Source organism: Falco naumanni, chromosome 8, assembly GCF_017639655.2.
Source record: "Falco naumanni isolate bFalNau1 chromosome 8, bFalNau1.pat, whole genome shotgun sequence".
Lineage (NCBI taxonomy): Eukaryota > Metazoa > Chordata > Aves > Falconiformes > Falconidae > Falco > Falco naumanni.
Genome location: NC_054061.1, coordinates 14437140 through 14455128, shown reverse-complemented (window position 1 = coordinate 14455128; position 17989 = coordinate 14437140).

Genomic DNA, 17989 nt, shown 5'->3' with positions numbered 1-17989 from the left:
AGAGTAGCTGCTTTTCATAGAACTGCAGTTGCCTACACGCTGACCTAAAATCAACAGCAATTTTCTGAATGCTTTCTATAAACTTAACTTCGGCACCTGGTGGCTGTTTCTGTCTCTGTGTCAGGATTATTATTATAGTTGGATGACAGGAATGTTGCTTCTCAGGAAGACAAACAAATCTGCTGTGCTACACTGGTAGATGAGCCTGGATAAAAGAAAACCGCTCCTGGATTCTTCCTTGAAACTTCATTTTCCTTTTTAGCTTGCATAACCAGGAATGCAAGGAACAGGGTACTACAAAGCCCTGTGGTGAGAGTGCAGATGTCTTGACACTGGGATACATGACAATCTAGAGAGAGAGAGAGCATCCTTTGTTGCCAAGTTGCTAATTATTCAAAGAAAAGATTAAAGCTGAGCATGGCTTTCCCAGATGATTTCATATTATGGTCTGAATTAAAAATGCATTAAATAGAAATGCTGATGTGGTAGAAAGGATCTTTGTCAGTACAAGGCTACAAGATTGTCATGGTATTTAGATTAATAAAGTCCAGGAGAACAGGTAGAACAGTTGCAAGAAAATACACTGTAGCAAAGCAAATGTACTCATGACGATCACCTGTGCTCTGTTGTAGAATGAATGGCTTATTGCTGATAAGCTTCCCCTTTCTTGGAAGCTGTAGTAGGCTTTTACCTCTAATCATCACTACATCACTTTTGGGCCTTGTTACAAATTATGCAGGTTGCCTAGAAATTGTTTCTGTAAGTGTCCTAATAGTATAGCTTTTTTCCCTGAATTTTACATGTTCGAGTTTTCTTTTTTTATGTAGTGAGAGCTGATGTATCTTGAAGACAGTATGTTTTTCTGTAAGAAAACAGGAGTAATGTAGCAGTATTATAACATAATGTTGTATTGTTATAATGTGTAGATTGTCCTACTCTACACAGCACTGGTGCAGCCCCACCTTAAGTACTGTGCAGTTTTGGTTGCCTAGATATAAGGACATCAAACTGTTTGAGTGTGTCCAGAGGACAGTGACAAAGACGGTGAAAGGTCTCGAGGGCAAAACTTAGGAGGATCAGCTGAGGTTACTTGGCTTCTTTAGCTTGGGGAAGAGAAGGCTGAGGGGTGACCTCATCGCAGTCTACAACTGCCTCGAGGGGGTCAGCAGAGGGGGAGGTACTGATCTCATCTTTCTGTTGAACTGGACGTGTGGAAATGGAATGAAGCTGCATCAGGGAAAGTTCCAATTGGACATTAGGAAAAGGCTCTTCACTGAGAGAGTGGTCAGTCACTGGAACAGTCTCCCAGGGGAAGTGGTCACAGCACCAAGCCTGTCAGAGTTCAAGGAGCATCTGGATGATGCTCTTAGTCATATAATTTAGTTTTAGGTAGTTCTTCAAGGAGCAGGGAGCTGGATTTGATGATCCTTATGGGTGTCTTGAAGCTTGAGAGGTTCTGTGGTCATACAGAAAGACAATTGAAAGAAGTGGTGGTATAACAAGGAATGGCGATACCTATCTGAACTTCAAACCAGTTAAGTTATACAACTGTCAATACAAGAAGAGGTTCTCATTCAATAACTACCTCTCTTGTCTATATCCAGCTTCAGCAAGGTCCAGTAGTCCAGGCTGTCCTTTCTACAAGAGGTCATTGTCCCTGCTTAGACAGTTGCTCTCCATTAATTTGCTTAAACAGCTTGTGAAATCAATTTTGATTTCTTGACCAAGCCACCCAAAGGGGTCTGCTTTAGTCACTGGGTGATTTCAAAGATGTTTATCAGAAGCCATGCAATGACTGGATCTTCTGGCAGCCTCTCAAAGGTATGACTGAAGGATGTACATTTTTCAGTGGTCTTCCCATCTACCTGCAGGTTAGCAATCTCCATTCATAGGCTTTTGAAATGGTCATTCCACAGAAATTTTGAGCTGCTTCTTACTTGTTGTGCTGTGACACTTAGAGCTATTTTATGACAATCCTCTGATAACATGCATAATGTTCTATGCCTTTTAAAGATTAAGCACCCTTTTAAAATCTTTACCTGTTCAGATTTCTCTGTTTAGACACACACACAGACTTTTCTCTGAAGGACAGAGTAACTGCTAACAGCTGGTATTAATGCATTTATTCCCTTCGCTTTGTGTTGGGGTTTACCTATGATGCTCATATAGCACATACTTTTCCCAAATAAAGGGAAAGGATGGCATACTCAGTTCTTAGTCTCTTTATTCTACTTCTGGAAATTGTGGTATGAAGGGAACACATGATACTCTTTGATATCTTCTGCACTGTTTTGCAGTCCTTATGAGCCTGCAGCTAGTCTCATTGTGCCTGAGTAATAAGGAGAAAACCCTACCGGCTTAGCCTGCTTTTCCAAAACAATAATGTTCTGATTCTTTTGGTGAAGGGTGTGAACAGAGATCTATCAATATAACCTCTTACCTCTAGTGGGCAAATTTCTGCTCTACTTTCACACTGTAGGGCCAACACAAGTCCTAATCTTTTCATATTTAGATCCTGATATTCAGTATCAAGACAATCAGTTGTGCACTACATCACAAATCTACCAAATAGAACTTAAAATGAAATACTCTGGGTATGCAGGCATTGTTTCATTATTTCTAAATGTTCTGCTTTTCCTTTCTGTCCTCAGCCAGTCCCTTGTCTTAAAAACTGAAGAACTCCTAGTACTTGGAGTATGACCATGAAGACAGAGTATTGTCCATGTTAACATATGTTATTCAATATATATAGATTCTTTACATTAAAGAATTCTGAATGCTTGGTGGTATACTTGGGATCTAACTAAAATCCCTCCAAAAAGACCCTGGTAGCTACATAGGTAGTTTTAATATATGGTGATTTATGTGATCATCAGTATTGTTAAGTCATGTAATAACAATGGAAGTTTTTATTTGGCTTCCTAGAACATGACAAATCATGGGCTGCTTTTCATTCTAACGTCTAACATGTGATATTAGTAAGACCTAGTGATGCTTTTACTGATGGGATACAGTATTTCCTTAGTGTCTCTTCTGGGTCTTATTAGGAGATGGGTGTGAAATTCATTGATGGAAATACTTCTAAGGATTTTTTTTTTTCTTTTTTCTTTCTTTTTTCCCTGGGAATTTGAGCTGAGCAGGAGGATCGATACATTTCAAGAAAAACTGCGGTGATCAGAAGGCTTGGATGTGAAGGGGAAGAGACAGCTGGTTACCTGGGAGGAAGGGTCATTTGATTTCTTGGGTTTTCTGGACCCCCCTATATTTTGTAGTCTGAGATACAGGGAGCAGGTGGTCTTAGGGAGAGAGACAGGCCAAGCACACTAATGCTGAGGGAAAATGAAAGCAATTCTCGAGGAGAGGAGTGTGATATCTTCTCTTGGGACTGCAAGGTTCATAAATCTGTGTCATACACCCTTTGTGAATAAGGCCACACAAGCCTTTCACAGATTTAATGTTCATGGAAATGCTTTACCAGCTGTAATTAACTGTAGTCCTTGATCTCTGTCCCTTATTTCCAACTATGGCTTTTGAGAAAAGAGCAAAGGTCCTTGATATCCTGAAAAAAAACTAGAAAGAGGGCTGTGCGACGGGTTCAGGGGTGGGATATGTGTATGGAGGATTTTTGCTTCCTTTCTGGCAAAGCAAGACAATTAGAAGAAATTAGTTTGCTGCTTATGCATTATTACGTAAAATAGATTTACAGAAAATATTTGGATACTAGCTAGTGTGAAAGCAGTACTGACTGAAGGTGGTGCTTTTGTCACAGTATTAATTATTGCGTCTACTGTGTCTCATCCTGCGCTTCTGTTGTTCCTGGATATTTTATAGAGACTTTTCCTGATGAAGACCAGGAAATAAAACAATAGTTTAAGTTGCTGTAATAGTTACATGTTATGCAGATTTCAATGATTGACCAGAACTTGTTAGCTCTAGTTTATAGAAGGAAGCATGAATGTGTGATAGCTGCTAACTAGAGGCTGCGCTGGAAGAGTATAGCTGATGTACACAGAAAATTTAAGGCTTTTCTTTTCTGTTAGATATTCACAATCAATCTGGAGAAGGTGTTCCCTTTGAACATAGGCAGAATCATCTGTTCTTGATGACTACAAGGAAAACCAGGCCCCAGGTAATACTTGGGCATGAGCAGAAGTATTTCAGTCCAACCTATTTACAAACTCTTGTATACTTTGCCCTCTTTACTAGGAAACGCACTACTAAAGTTTGCTTCCCCTCTCCTCATGGTAACTTGCTTACCATTGAAAACTTCTAGCATCCAGAAGAAGGATGAACTTGTAAAAGGCACGGGGATCACAATTCAGAGATCTTTCATTATTTTTCCTTTTCAGTCAACTCCGTTCCCTTATCCCCAAAAGTTTCTTGCCCCTTGTAATTTTCTCAGTCCCTCTGAACATCTTGTCACCTCCCCGGTAAAATAAGAAAAGTAATAATGCTCTACTTAGTGATCAAACAAAGTGTCATGACTTAGGGAGTTTTAGACAGTTTGGTCCATCTGCTATTATTTCTGTGGGATGGGTTTTCTGCCCACCACTTCATTCCATTATTTGTGCATCTTTGCTTTTGATCAGGCATTTGTTCTGGATCTCTGCAACTGCTAGTAGCAATCATTCAGTGCTTCTGTATTCACCTTATTTCTGCTTCCTCACAAGCTAATTGCTACACTAAATCCTGGGGATTCTACCTGAGGGGTACCCCCTCAAAGAGATTCGAAAAGAAATATCCACAGATATCAGGTTTTAGATTCAATGAAGTGTTAGATCCAATGATAGTTGCTAAGATTTTAATACTAATATAACCCCTTAATAGCCAAGAAAGAAATTACTTCTAGAACTTCAGTACTTTAGAAAAGCCAGCAAAGTCTGCTGCTTTGAGCTGTAGGTGATGTCTGGGAAGGAGAGCAATAAGTTCGTCTTCCTTCAGCCAGAAATAAAGCAATATAAATGACTGATAATAATACAGAGCTCACTTAGTAACTTCTTAAGGTCACTTCTTGCAACCTGCTTTCATGTTGGTGACTTCTCTTGGTACTGTCACTGCTCAGTTTGTGGTTTTCTGCTTTAAGAAGGGCTGCTATTCAGCTCGTAAGACTCCTTTTGCTATTGCTTTCAAAGGTAGATCTTCCCTGTGTTTATTTCTAGACCAGCTGTGGGTTTTAAGATGTGACCTTGAAAAAAGGGCTCAGCATCACCATTTATTTGAGCTAGAGCTTTGTGTGTTCAGCAAGTCCTGTCTTCATGTTCTTGTTAGTGTTTATTTCTCTGTTTGCAAATAAGCAAGCTATCAGAATAAGTGTAATGTAGGATGAGATTCACTGAGTCTTCACTTAGCTTTTTGCTACTTTCTTGCTAGCCACTAGCTGGCAGGCCAGTGTATCCAGAAAAAATGACCCAAGTTTAAATTCACCAGATTAAACCAGTGCAATTTTTCTGCAAAAGCTAGATTTGCAACTCTTTATCCCTCCTTAAAGTGGCTTAACCTAAACTGGTTAAAACTTTACGCTGAAATACACTTGTACTTGCACTGTTTTTTAAAAAATCGTATTGTCCATGTTACACTTGGGTCATTGGTCTATGGAACTGTATAGACTGCTGAGCAAATTCAGCAGGATGATTTCAGTGTTTCAGGTAAGCTACTGAAATCTCTAATGGTTGTTTGGAAGTTCAAAAATCAGAGTGAAAAAGGAACTGGAAAATAGACCCAGTGAAATGTCGCTTTGTCCCATAATTTTTGACTTCAGAAGATGATGTGTAATGTGATTGTGAATTGTTGCTATGTGGTAGTGACTATAAATTCTCTTCAGAATGGTAAGATTTGCACATCTCTAAATTTTTCAAAAAAGCCTGCTTGCTGAAGGCCCTACATAGCATATGACATTCCACTTTGTTTGAATGTACATGCTATGTACAGTGCATGGCCCCTGATGAAGATGCTTTCATTTATTTGCCAAGCCTCTGGATTTTTAATGCAGTAGCTAAATACGTTGTTGTGGGTTGATTGACCTTTCTTCTTCAAGAGGAGAAATACAGAAAATACAATTCTCTGGGAAGTTACTGTACTATTGTAGGTCTAGAAACACCAGCTGTTGGTTTGGTGTTGCTTCAGACGGTTGGAAATTGCTGGACACTTTACCAGTGTACTTGCTTACCTTCATGTGGTGGGATCCTGTTAAATGCAGTTCGTTTACTTTTGAAAATCCGACATTTGGGGTGCCTAGTTTGTAGAGGATATTGGCATCCCTGTAATGTTTGTTTTTCTTGAGTGCTAGTATGTGCTCTGAGCCATGACTTAATGTAGCTCTTTGTTTTAAAGAATAGAATTGCCCCTGTCAAGGGCTTTTTCTCCAGCTTGCTTGGTCCCTGAAGCAGACAAGTGTTCAGCATTTAACTATTCATTATGTATGATGTGTGTAGAATTGACCATTTTCGCTCCTACGTACCTCCTACTAAGTTGCACACTGGTCATCTCTTTGCCAACTTTTTCTGCAGTGTGTTACTGAGAAAAGTGTAATGGTAAAAAGATTTTTTTCCAAACTTACATTCACATGAAGCAAACCTCTGGTGCTTTTCCCTCCTTCTTAATAATACTATGCAGAATTGGTGTTCACTGTGGGTGCACTGGGATATAGGGTTTTGTCTGTAGAGGCAGGCATACTGATAGTTTTTGTAAAAATCATTTCACTGTCAGTCCAAGATAAAAGCAGTAATAAAAAAAAAACCTCTTTCCTTTCTGAAAGTCGGTGTGGACCCAGTCAATTTTATGATAATCTTGTCTGCCGTGTATGAGAATCCTGGTGGATATGTTCTTAGCTTCTGCTTTATTACCAAAATATGAGGAGGGAAAGTAAAACTATGAAAAAATTAAAAGGCAAGAGAATATCGTAATCTTCTAGGGCTATAAGAAAATGATAAGAGCTGGAGCATGAATACATTGAAGAATTCACTGAAAACGTAATAATTTTTATCATGTCTACTTAATCACTTTGTGCCACAGCACATAGCCCTTAACTTTTACTCTACTTGTGAGCTGTAGATTAATGTTCCGAGTCAAAATATTGAGACGGGGGGGGGGGGGGGGTGGGGTGGGAAAAGGGGCTGAATTTGTATGGAAAATATAACCTATTTCATACTTCTTGTTCTTCGGTTTCAGGCTGTTGTCTGACGGAGTTGTGGTTCCCCGGGGCTGTAGGTGGCAATCTTGTGCTGTACTGGAGAAGGAATTTCTAACCCTTCCCAACTACAGGTGGGAACGCGTGGGTTAGGGGGAAGAGACAGGGGATGGCAGCACATGCAACGAGAATTTATTTCTTTATTTTTTCGCTTCTGTTCTTCAGTTTTTTAAAAGTTGCTTTCCTCTGTTTCCTTACAACTTCTTAATCCCCCGGACTCAGAGTAGCAATTAGCTTGTGACGAAGCAAGGCAATAGCTGCGCAGCAGTTAAAGCAGCGCTTCTTAGTGAGCCCAAGAAAGCAAAGCTGCAGCAGTGATGCTCTGTTCCTGCCTGAGCACCTAAACCCTGCAATAGCTTGTCAGGGCTTCAGTGGGATCACTGAAAGACTCCTATTTTGCCCACCTGCCATCACGGAGCATGGCTCTGATGTTCAGGAAGGTTAGAAACCATTTTGGCACAATACAAAAAAACTTCTCTAACAGTTTTGCCAGATACATAAATGGATCCATAGGAAGATGCTTGAGGAGTAAGTGGGCCATCCCAGTTCATGGTTTATATGAGTATTTGTCTTCCAGCCCTTATCAGCAGGACCTAAAATAGTAAAGGTCTGGAATTTACAGTATACTTAAGAAAATGTAATAATTTTCTGGATGAAGCTGAGAAAAGAGAAGCTTTCAGTGGCCTGATATTTTAACACTGCATGCACGAGTTATTTCCTGCCTGTGTTACTTTATAATAAGATAGACTTTGCCTTTCCTAAACTACTGAAGTTGTGTAAGTAATTTCTTTTTCTTGATAGTAAGGGGTTACACTAGTATTAGAATGTTATCAACTATGATTTGATCTAAGGCTTTGTTGCATCTAAAACTTGATTATCTGTGGATAATTTGTCTTTCCCAATCACTTTGAGGGGGAGCATGGGTGTGGTGAGGGTGATGGTGACAACCCCTCAAGACCCCCAAAATCTGTCTTTTAAATTCAAGCTCTGCAAGACGCGTGTTTGCTTCATGCTGCATATTTGAGCGGAACACTAAATACGCCAGCGGACTTGGGGAGAGAAAGCCCATGTCTGGAATCTCCAGAACATAACTCCATTCAGTTTAGTACAGGAAGTTCAATTTGTGTAGCTTTAGGGAAAAGAGTGAGCTGAGAGCTCAGATTAAGGAAACCAGTCCTGCCTTGAGGTAAATCATACAGTAAAATATCATCAGCTCTGCCCTCGTATCAGTATTTCACTTAAAGAATTTAAAAATCTGAATCGTATAAGCATGGGCCTGACTTGATTTTTGAAATAAAGCACAGGTGTGATTCTGGAATAAAATCAGCATCTAATAATTTGATCACTTGCACTATTAATCTTCAGTTGATCTAGGCAAAGCAAAGGGAATCTGACAGAACCTGACAGCACGGATCTGCAGTGGTTTAAGCCAATTTTGATTTTTGCGTGGTTGCAGGTCCACTTTCCCTGCCAAATGTTCCTTTTGGCTTTGATGTGCATATCACCTTAGGGTGAGCTGGATTAACTGATCTAGATCAAGGCTTTCAGTTTTCTCACTAGTTGAAACTAGATCGTTTTCAGCTGATCAGCTCCCTGAGCTGCTTGTTGCCCAGTAACACAAATGTCACTCCTATTGAGAGTGGAAGAGTTGAGCAGTTCTGTTAAATGGACTGTTAGGGAAATGCATCCTACTCTTTCCTGTCACGCATTAGAGCAACACAAGTGATAACCTGTGGTTACTTTTTAAACTTATAGATAACCCCTTGAATGAAAGTATGAAAGGATTTGATGTAATAACGAAGATCTGCAGCATACTGAACTCTGAGCCAGAGAGACTGGCTCACTGGAAAGGAGGAAGGAAAGCTGCATGATGCAGTATTATTCTTGTTCAGAATTTCCCTCAGGCTGACATCATTCATTCCTGTGGTTGTTGTTTTTTTTCCTTGACTAGCCACAGATTCAGATCTCACCCTAATCTAGCCTTTAGTGAAAGTTAGATGGCAGCTCTCCACATGAAGAGAAATCAGACCCAGTTTTAAAGCTCCATGGGAGATGAAGGCAGGAGGCTTTTCTTACCCTAAGGCAGACAGAAGTGCTGCTGACTAAAAGCTTTTTTGGAAGCTATGCAATGAATTATTCCAATGCACAGCTCAATTGAAGGGAAAAAGATCTAACAAGCCCAACTAGGTAATTTTTCATTAAAGTGTTAGTGAAGCTTGACATTCTTAATCTCGTTCCTCTTCCGCAACAGAATTTACACTTCTGGCATAAAGTGTGTTCTAAAGGAGGGCTCAACAGGCAAGTCCGAATAAATCTTTAAGAAACTTGCTTTTCTAGAGGACCATATCTGCAGTCATCTCTGTATGAACTTAGTTTTCCCCTCGTAGGAAATGAGAAAAAAAAAAATAAAGTAAAATTGAGATGTGAAGTCAGGCTTTACTTTGTGTGGTACGTCAGTCAGTTTGTGCTACGATAAGCAATGTAAAGCTGAAACAGTCCCTGGGTTTTTCTTAACAGCTGTTCTTTACTAAATAGTGTTGATTTTTTTTTTCTTTTTCTTCTCATGGAATGCTTCTGTGCGTCTTCAAAAGATATTTTGTGTAAAAATGCTTTCACTGGAACATATAGATCATTACTTTTGTCTTATTCTGTTGGTTCATTGTCTCTGAATGATGAAAACAGCATTTTGCCTTGTTATTTAATAAGCACAGAAAAATGAACTTTTTAGTGTGTGGACTAGTACTACCCCTATTGTTCTGTGGCTGGAATGTCTTGCAAAAATGTAAATGGGACAGTCTTCACACATATCTGAGAAGGAAATACTGTCACACTTCAGACTGGGGAAACTACAGAGCTCCTCTGTGTTTGTAGTTGTGGTTTAACCCCAGCCAGCAACTAAGTACCACGCAGCTGCTCGCTCACTCCTCACCAGTGTGATGAGGAGAAGAATCTGGGACAGTCTTGGGCATCTGAGGATGATGCAGAAGCACTAAGAAATTTAGTTGCCCCTGATTGGGATTTGCAAGTCCTCTGTTGGATCTGGGCATAGATATCTTATGGAAGGTCATTGGCAGCATAAATAGGAGAAAATGGAATCTCTTTGTTAAGAAAGGCAGCTGTAAAGCATTGGTAGAAACGTGAATTATGGGTTATCTTACGTATATTGAACACCTTTTACACTTCAAATCTAAAAACTTGGCAGATCAAGGGCTATATTCTCTTCTTTCTGCTTTGCCTTGTTGGAGAGATGCTATGGCACTTGTTTTTCTTATGAAAAAAATAATTTGTGTGTTTGTGGACTGAAGGGTGGGTTTCCTGTGTCTGTATGCTGTTATAGTACTGCTGTTTTCTCTTTCTTATGGTAGGCTAGAAAGCAGATTGTTTCTCTGTAATACATATTATTGCTTTCAGATGCAAGCTTCCATTTTGCCGGTCACCTGTAAATGAAAGCACTAACGCTGTGGGAAAGGAGGGGGTTAAGTTCCGAGGTGAGGAAGCAATGTGCCTGCAAACCTTACTGGCCTGGGAGACAAGGATCTGCACTCAGCCTTTTTTCTTTTTAATTAATCCACACTTGTGAGTGAAAGAAGCCACTATGCTTTTTGCTTTACTCATCCTCTCATGGAGAAGAGTTGAATATAATTTCCCTCACCATTGGAAACATGAGTTTATTCGCAGCCACATCGAGTGGCTCAGGATTAAAAGGGCAAATGGGCTTTAAACTGGTCTTTCTGTTAGAGACCAGAAAGCCAAACTGACAGCTGCTGGGGATAGTTGGTGTGACTGCTGAGAAGTTGGAAGGAGGTGTGCGAACAGGTAGTCTTCCTTCTGTTTGAAGCAACTTTTAAACTTCAGCAGCTATGAAAAAAAATATGCTGGAGCCATGTTCTATTTCTGGTTAACATTATTTGGCATATTTGTGTTTAAATCAGAACTTCATGTAACTGGATATCAGTTTTCTTTACAATGTAAATGGATATGATAGGTTTTTAAAACATTTTTCTGATTCTTGGTGATAAAGCTAAGCATGGCAGCTCTCAGGAAGGCATGTCTGGCTTTTATTTGATTTGTGTTATTTTCATGATTTAAAAAACCCCCACATAATCTAGTAAGTGGTGGAACGTGGCTGTAATGATCAGTTAATGAAAACCATTACATCTCATTTATGCAATCTATTAATTCTTATAAAATACTTTCTAAGCGTCTGAGCTCTTTGGGTTACAAAAATAAAATCACAGTAGAAGATGGTTTTTGTGCAGTTTTTTGTTTGTTTTTGTTGTTGTTTTAAATTATCTTTTTTGGGAGAACAATAGTTTTACTAAAAACTGCTGCCAGATTTTTCAGACATGCTGCAAAGAATAGGAGTTAAATGTATCTATTAAAAAATACTTCTCAGCTTCCTCCTGCATGTTCTGGATTTTATCTTCTGACACTGTGTTGTCTTAGATGTTGAAAATTGTTTCAGCTGTTAAGCAATGAAGAATTTACTAAGGTGATTTACTTCATGAGTTATCTATACAGATTATACTCCTATAGCTGAACTTCTGGAAGAATTTGCCTTTGCTTTTTTGATAGTTTCTAAGTGCTTCAGCTATCGCTGCTTAAGAACTGTCTAATTGCATCTTCTATTTAGCCTGGATTCAAGCTGCATAGTACTACCTGCTTTTTATGAGATGTGTGGCTGACCTTTGGACTGGCCACTTTTGGGGGAAGTGGTTAATGCTTGCTAGTGTAACAATCTAGTAAGACTCTTTGGTTTTGCCTCTAGGACCCAGCTGACATATCCCCATGGTGCTATCATGTCTGTCTTGTGAAGATGTTGACTGTTGGGAGTTAATACCCATTTATCAACTTCTCAATATCCTTTGCAATCCCAAGTTTCTTCTATATTGTTCTTTGCAAACAGCTCCTGCAGAATTCTGTAAATCATATTGCCCAACTTAAGTTATTCTGTGTTCCTGTCTGTTCATACAGCATCAAGTAAAATGGGTTGAAGTTATGTTGTCAGTTAGACAACTGTACAAATGTTAGAAACAAATAAGAAAGGTTATGGGGGGCTTTGTTGCAGAAGTTTACTTAATTTTTCACGGCTATAGCACCTGAGATTTTCTTTGCCTTCCTTCTGTGTTTTAGCTCCTATATCTTTGCTCTTCTTTTAGATAGCTCTGTGAAAGTGTTTATAATGGCTGTACCTTCTTATTCTGTTCCTCTGCTTCCTCTACCTAAATTTTGCCCACATTGCTAATAATGCTTTTTAAGTGAAGTATAACCATCTGGATGCAGCCTCTTAACTGCAAGCTTTGAAATGTGTAAAGCCAAGAACATGATAAAGTTTGAATTGAAGTTCAGACCATGTCTGGGTGACTAAAAGGAGGAAAGAAAAAAAAAAAAAAAAAAAAGGAGACTAAAGGAAATAAGGTTAGGCTTGCGGCAAGGCTATTTATAGGTCTTAAAGAACTTTTACCTCATGTGCCCTGTGTGACTGTGGGCAAGTTTCTCTGGGTTCAAGTTGTTAAGTTCACTCCAACGTACGCGCATGAAGTTATAAAACTGCATTTCTTTTCCATTTTTATATAATTGTGGATGCTTTTTCTTTGTATCTTTCCCTGTGGCTTGGGAGAGGGGCCATTTTGCGAGCTTGCCTGAAGAAGTTCTGCTCCCTCCAGGTCCTTGGCCCTGGCCCTGGCCGCCCTTTAGCTGCCTCTTGGTGGGTGTTACAGTTACACCTTCTGCCAGATGCCTCGTGTTTATCCTAAGGTGCTGGAAGACACACTGAGGCTTTTCATAAATAGAAAAGTATGTGGGGGTGGGTGATCTGGGGACGCCTAGATAAATCTCATTGCTATTTTGTTATCAAATTTGCGAAAATAACATCTTTAACATCGGATTATTAGAAAGTTCAAATCTTGCACCTTTCGGGAAGCACTGGCAAAAGACGGGGTAAGTGAAAAGCATTGGTAATTGCTGAGAATTATCAACATCTTTTTCATGTCCCAAATAATGTAGGTGAAGATGATTAGACTCTTTAATTAACTTACAGGTCTATTAATTTTGTAGTAAGTTTGATGAAAGCTAAAGATTTATCTTCTAGGTTTTTTCCCCTAGTTAGGCTTTTCTTTCCCTTGATAATGTCTCGGAAATAGTGCGGTGTTTGCCTTTATAGTGTTTCTTTGTAAGTTATCAGGTCTTTATAAATTGTCAAAGTGATTTGAAAATTGTCCAAGTGATTTGACAGTAGGTAGCAATTAAAGGCCCCGCAGCCCTCTGACCAAGCCACAAACACACTGAGGTATTTGATGTGATTGAGCAAATCCTTGGTCTCTTCCCTGGGGGCCATTTGTAGAAGAAAGCAGAGGTGATGCAGGTTCTGGTGAAAGAGTTTTGCCACAGCTGTGTGGACAGAGCAATTTGGAACACTTATTGTAAGAAAAAGAAAGTATATTATGAAGTCGTAAAGCAAATCATTAAGGCTGCATCAGGTAGCTGAGTAACTGAAGACTTAAATATATGCAATTTTCCAGTTGTCTGAAAGTAAACAATGAAAAGCTACTTGCTGACTATTGGCACAAAAAGAATAAAATTTGGTTTTGTACTTATTTCTGTGGCAGCTAAGAGAGGACAATAATTTGTGTGTGGAATGACCTACTGGAGCTACACTTGTGCCTGGCTGCTTTAACACCCTCTCTTTTTTTAAAAAAATCAGCTATTTTACTAATTCAGTCTCACCTTTTGAGAGGTTACAGCCTGGTATTTGATGAAGGATCTATGTGAATTTGGAGACAGAATTAAAGGATGACTGTCCTATAATACACTTTATAATTGGTTTCAAGAGTATGTTGATGATGTGAAAATTACTGAAGACCAACAAGAGTTTTTTGGTTTGGTGGTGCGCTTTTTTTTTTTTATTTTCTACTTATATATTTGTAGGTGGTAGAGAAATGCTAATTGAATTTTTAATAACATTTTCATCCTTGAGGTCTACTGTTTCTGTCTATGTTCAAATTAACAGGAATGTAGACTTAAAATAAGGTTTCCAGTAGTCCAACTCACTTTAATGTTACTCTTTAAAACCCCAGTGTCTGCTCCTGGAACACACCTAGGGCATGGTGATCTACCTTTTATTACCAGTTCTTGGGGAGGGGAGTGGGGGTACAGTCAGAGCAAGGTAAAAATATTCCCGTGCTTCAGCATTTGCAGTTGAATATGTAAGCCTGTATTGTTACTCCTGCTGCAGTAACATCACGCTGCTCAGCAGCGTTAGGTTTGACAAAAGCTTTTTGTGTTGGGAGACCTTAATATCTAGCACTGATAAGCAAATGTCAAAATACCTGTGGGTGGAATCTGTTTGTGTAGGTAAATCCAATAGATCCGCTATGACCAGCCAGTACCCAGAGAACTTGAATTCATGGTTGCACTCCATTTTTGCAGGTTTCAAAATGCAGCTGTTAGTGCTCTGCCAGGTTAGGGGGGAAATCTTCAGCCTGAGCAGGTGGAGCAGGACAGGCTCCTCCTGCCTTATGTCCTCTTACTACATCAGTTTGTCTCCTCTGCATACTCTGCTCAAGCTATCTATAGTCCCAGTCCCACTTCAACAATTGGATGTACCTGGTGCACGTGCTTCCCAGGGAGAAGGTGTCGCTACTCCAGGGGAGCAGTGCAGAGCAGCGCACAGCATGCGGGATGTCAGTGGAACAACTGCATGTTATAACACCGTCTACATGACTGTGGACTGAAAAATGAAGAAGTTACTCTTATTTTGAAAATGTAAGACAATTTTTTTTCCACCCCCCCTGAAGAAGGATACAAATGGCTGAAGGAGCTTGGCATGCCAAATTAAGATTTTATTTTTCACCTTAATAGAGGCTAAGTATAGTGATTTCAGGCTGCAGTAGTTGTTTATGCATAAATGAAGAATAGGGTCAGCTTTTATTTTTGGATCAGCATAGGACTGGTCTGGTCAATCACTGGCAATCTCTAGGGAAGACTGCAAGTGTATCAACTGATATGTGACTCAGTCTTCAATGTTTTGTAGCAACTTTTCCCGAAACTTCTCTTAGAATGTGATGACAGATAAAGCAATAGCTTAAATAATTTAAAAAAATTCTTTAAAAATTTATCACTGGCAACATTGCTATTAAGGTGTCAGAGGCAAGTTGCACTATAAATGATCTGGGTAAGAAACTGGTGTGTGTATATATATATATTTTTTTTTTCCTCCCCCCTTGGCAATTTAGCAGAGTACTCCGAGGAAATCTTCACCTTTGACAGCTGACCTCTGGATGCATTGCAAGATAACCTGCAAAGATGAACTGTATTCATTCTATAAATAGACCTGATGGACGTTTGAAGACTTTACATCCCCTTATGCCCTTAATAGGAAGGATGTTGTGACAGTTGAGGTATCAAGTTATTGGTTTCAGGGCTACTCAGCTGGTTATGAAGCCTGAATAATACAGACACTTAGATTATGTGAAATCCTGTTCTGAGACTTGTCTAAAGGGAAGGTGGTATTTCTTCGCTTGTTATAGCCTGAGGGAGTAGAACTGTGCTGTAATGGTGATTTTCAAAAGTACTAGAGCTACTCCAAGGACTAGTGCATTTCCACCACAAAAATAGAAGTGGGGCTTTGTTGTGATCTTTTTTTTTTTTTTAAATAATATTATTACAGTACAGGAAACATCTTTGTTTAATGTTAGAAAATTTAACATCACTGACTCTAACAAGTAGTAGGTGGGGAAAGCAAGGAATCGAAATTGGCCCAAAGAAGGTACCTAATTTTGAAGTCGTTAAAAACAACAATGGCATTAAGACTAAATGGAAAACAAAAACATTTTGAAACATATCAGACTGAGTATTTGCTTTCATTCTTGGAACCCCCAAGGTGTTTGGGGCAGGAAGGAGGAGTGATCCTTTTATTGTTTCTATTTCCTTCCACAATTTAGACAAGATTTCCAGTTGTTCCAAGGTAAAACGTGTTTTTCTTTTTCTCTCTGTTCTTGCTGAGTGTCACTTAAATTGAATGAGAGAAGTTCAATGAAAACATAAGGAGAGAAAGACTCTTAGTGTGCATATGTGCATGTACTCAGTGGTAAGGACTCAACTGGGATGTGGCAGTTTTCTGTTCAGTTACTGTTTCTCTTGGGAAGGATGGGCCGTAGTGCTTTCACTTACATTCCAGCTCTTCAAATATCCCACACTTCCCTTCTTTCCTCAATCAAAATATATAATATATACTTTATATATAAGAGATTAAGGTGTGTGTTTGAGTTTCAGCTAATTTATATCAGAGAATTGCTGACTATCTCTAACCAATACCTGGGGTTAGGACTCAAAAATGGCTTGCACTTGGCCTTACACTTATTCTTTTAAAGCAATGTTTTTGTTCTTGATGACAGGAATTATTCACCTCATGCATTCAGGCACATATATGTTGATTTACATCCAAGTCTCTCACACCTTGTAGCATTGCAGAATTTTCTTATTAGTTATGCTGATCCCCCCATTGGCGGCATCATCAAGAGTTGTATGTGTAGACTGGGTATATATTACAGACCTTCTTTATAAGAAATTGTTTCATGATGCAAAATGAAATAATACTGTATGAGGGATGCTGTATTATTGAGTATACAATATTGAGTATGTGTGGTCACACTAGCGTATGAAAAAGAATAGAAAAAAGCTGTACATAACATTCAGTTTACAGTATTTTTGTTGCATTAAAAAAATCTAGAAAGCATGGGCAGCATGGATACACTAGGAGAGTGCAATACATTAATGAAGTTTATGTGTTTTCAGTTGTACAGATACCATAGTGAAGCTTCTCTAGGTAATTTTATTAGGGAAAATACTTAATTCTGTTTTAATGTGGCTGTAGTTGAGGTTAGTTAGACATTAAACTGTTGATCTCTTAAAGAGTGGCAAAAATGTGTAAATCAATTCAGTTTGCTAAGTAGGGGGAATATTTTTGGTGTCTAAAAGGTCATAACCTCCTAGATCTCCAAAAATCTTTATTAGTAAGATGCTTATATCGGAATTTAGAGGACCTAATATTTTTTAAAAAATGTAAGTAAAATCCTTCTGTTACGTGTGGGCATAGTCATGTGTACTCATCTAAATTGGCCCATAGTTGTCTGAGCAGCTTCAAAACATGATGCAGAATTTTATTCCCATAAATGCTTTTGAAACTGGAGTGTTTAAAGGAACTCTAAAAATAAAAAACATTGTGAGCTGTATTTGGGATCAGGGAGGGAGGGAGAAGTATGTTGGTAATAACCTGTCTCATAATGATCTAGCAGAATTGTTCTCATCTTGAATTAATTCAAGAGATGGAATTATTTCTGTAACACATACAGTATTTGTATAAAGCTAATGAGAGGGAATGTTGCAATTCTGAAATAACCTAGTATTTTGATGAAATGATAAATTAGTACTGTAAGTCGAGTGACTTGTATAAGAATCAAATGCAATGACTAGCTTAACTAAAAGTAGGTATAACTTTATAGGTATCACTGATTCCTACTGAAATACCTGATCTTGTTTGGAAATCTCTCCATTATGAAGAGAAGGTGCTGAACGTTCTAGGAAGCATCAAAGATGTGGTGGGGTTTTGTTTGTTTGTTTTTAATTCCAGGAATTTTTTTTTTTTTGTGGAAAGAACTAACTTCTCTCCCTTTTCATACATACTAAACTGAGAAAAAAAGCCTTTGCTGTGAATTGCAACAGTGGTACATCTAGATGGTTGAGGTCCTTGATCTTTGTTGAGAAAAGACTAACCATTTTGAACACTTTTTCTTGCAATTCTTT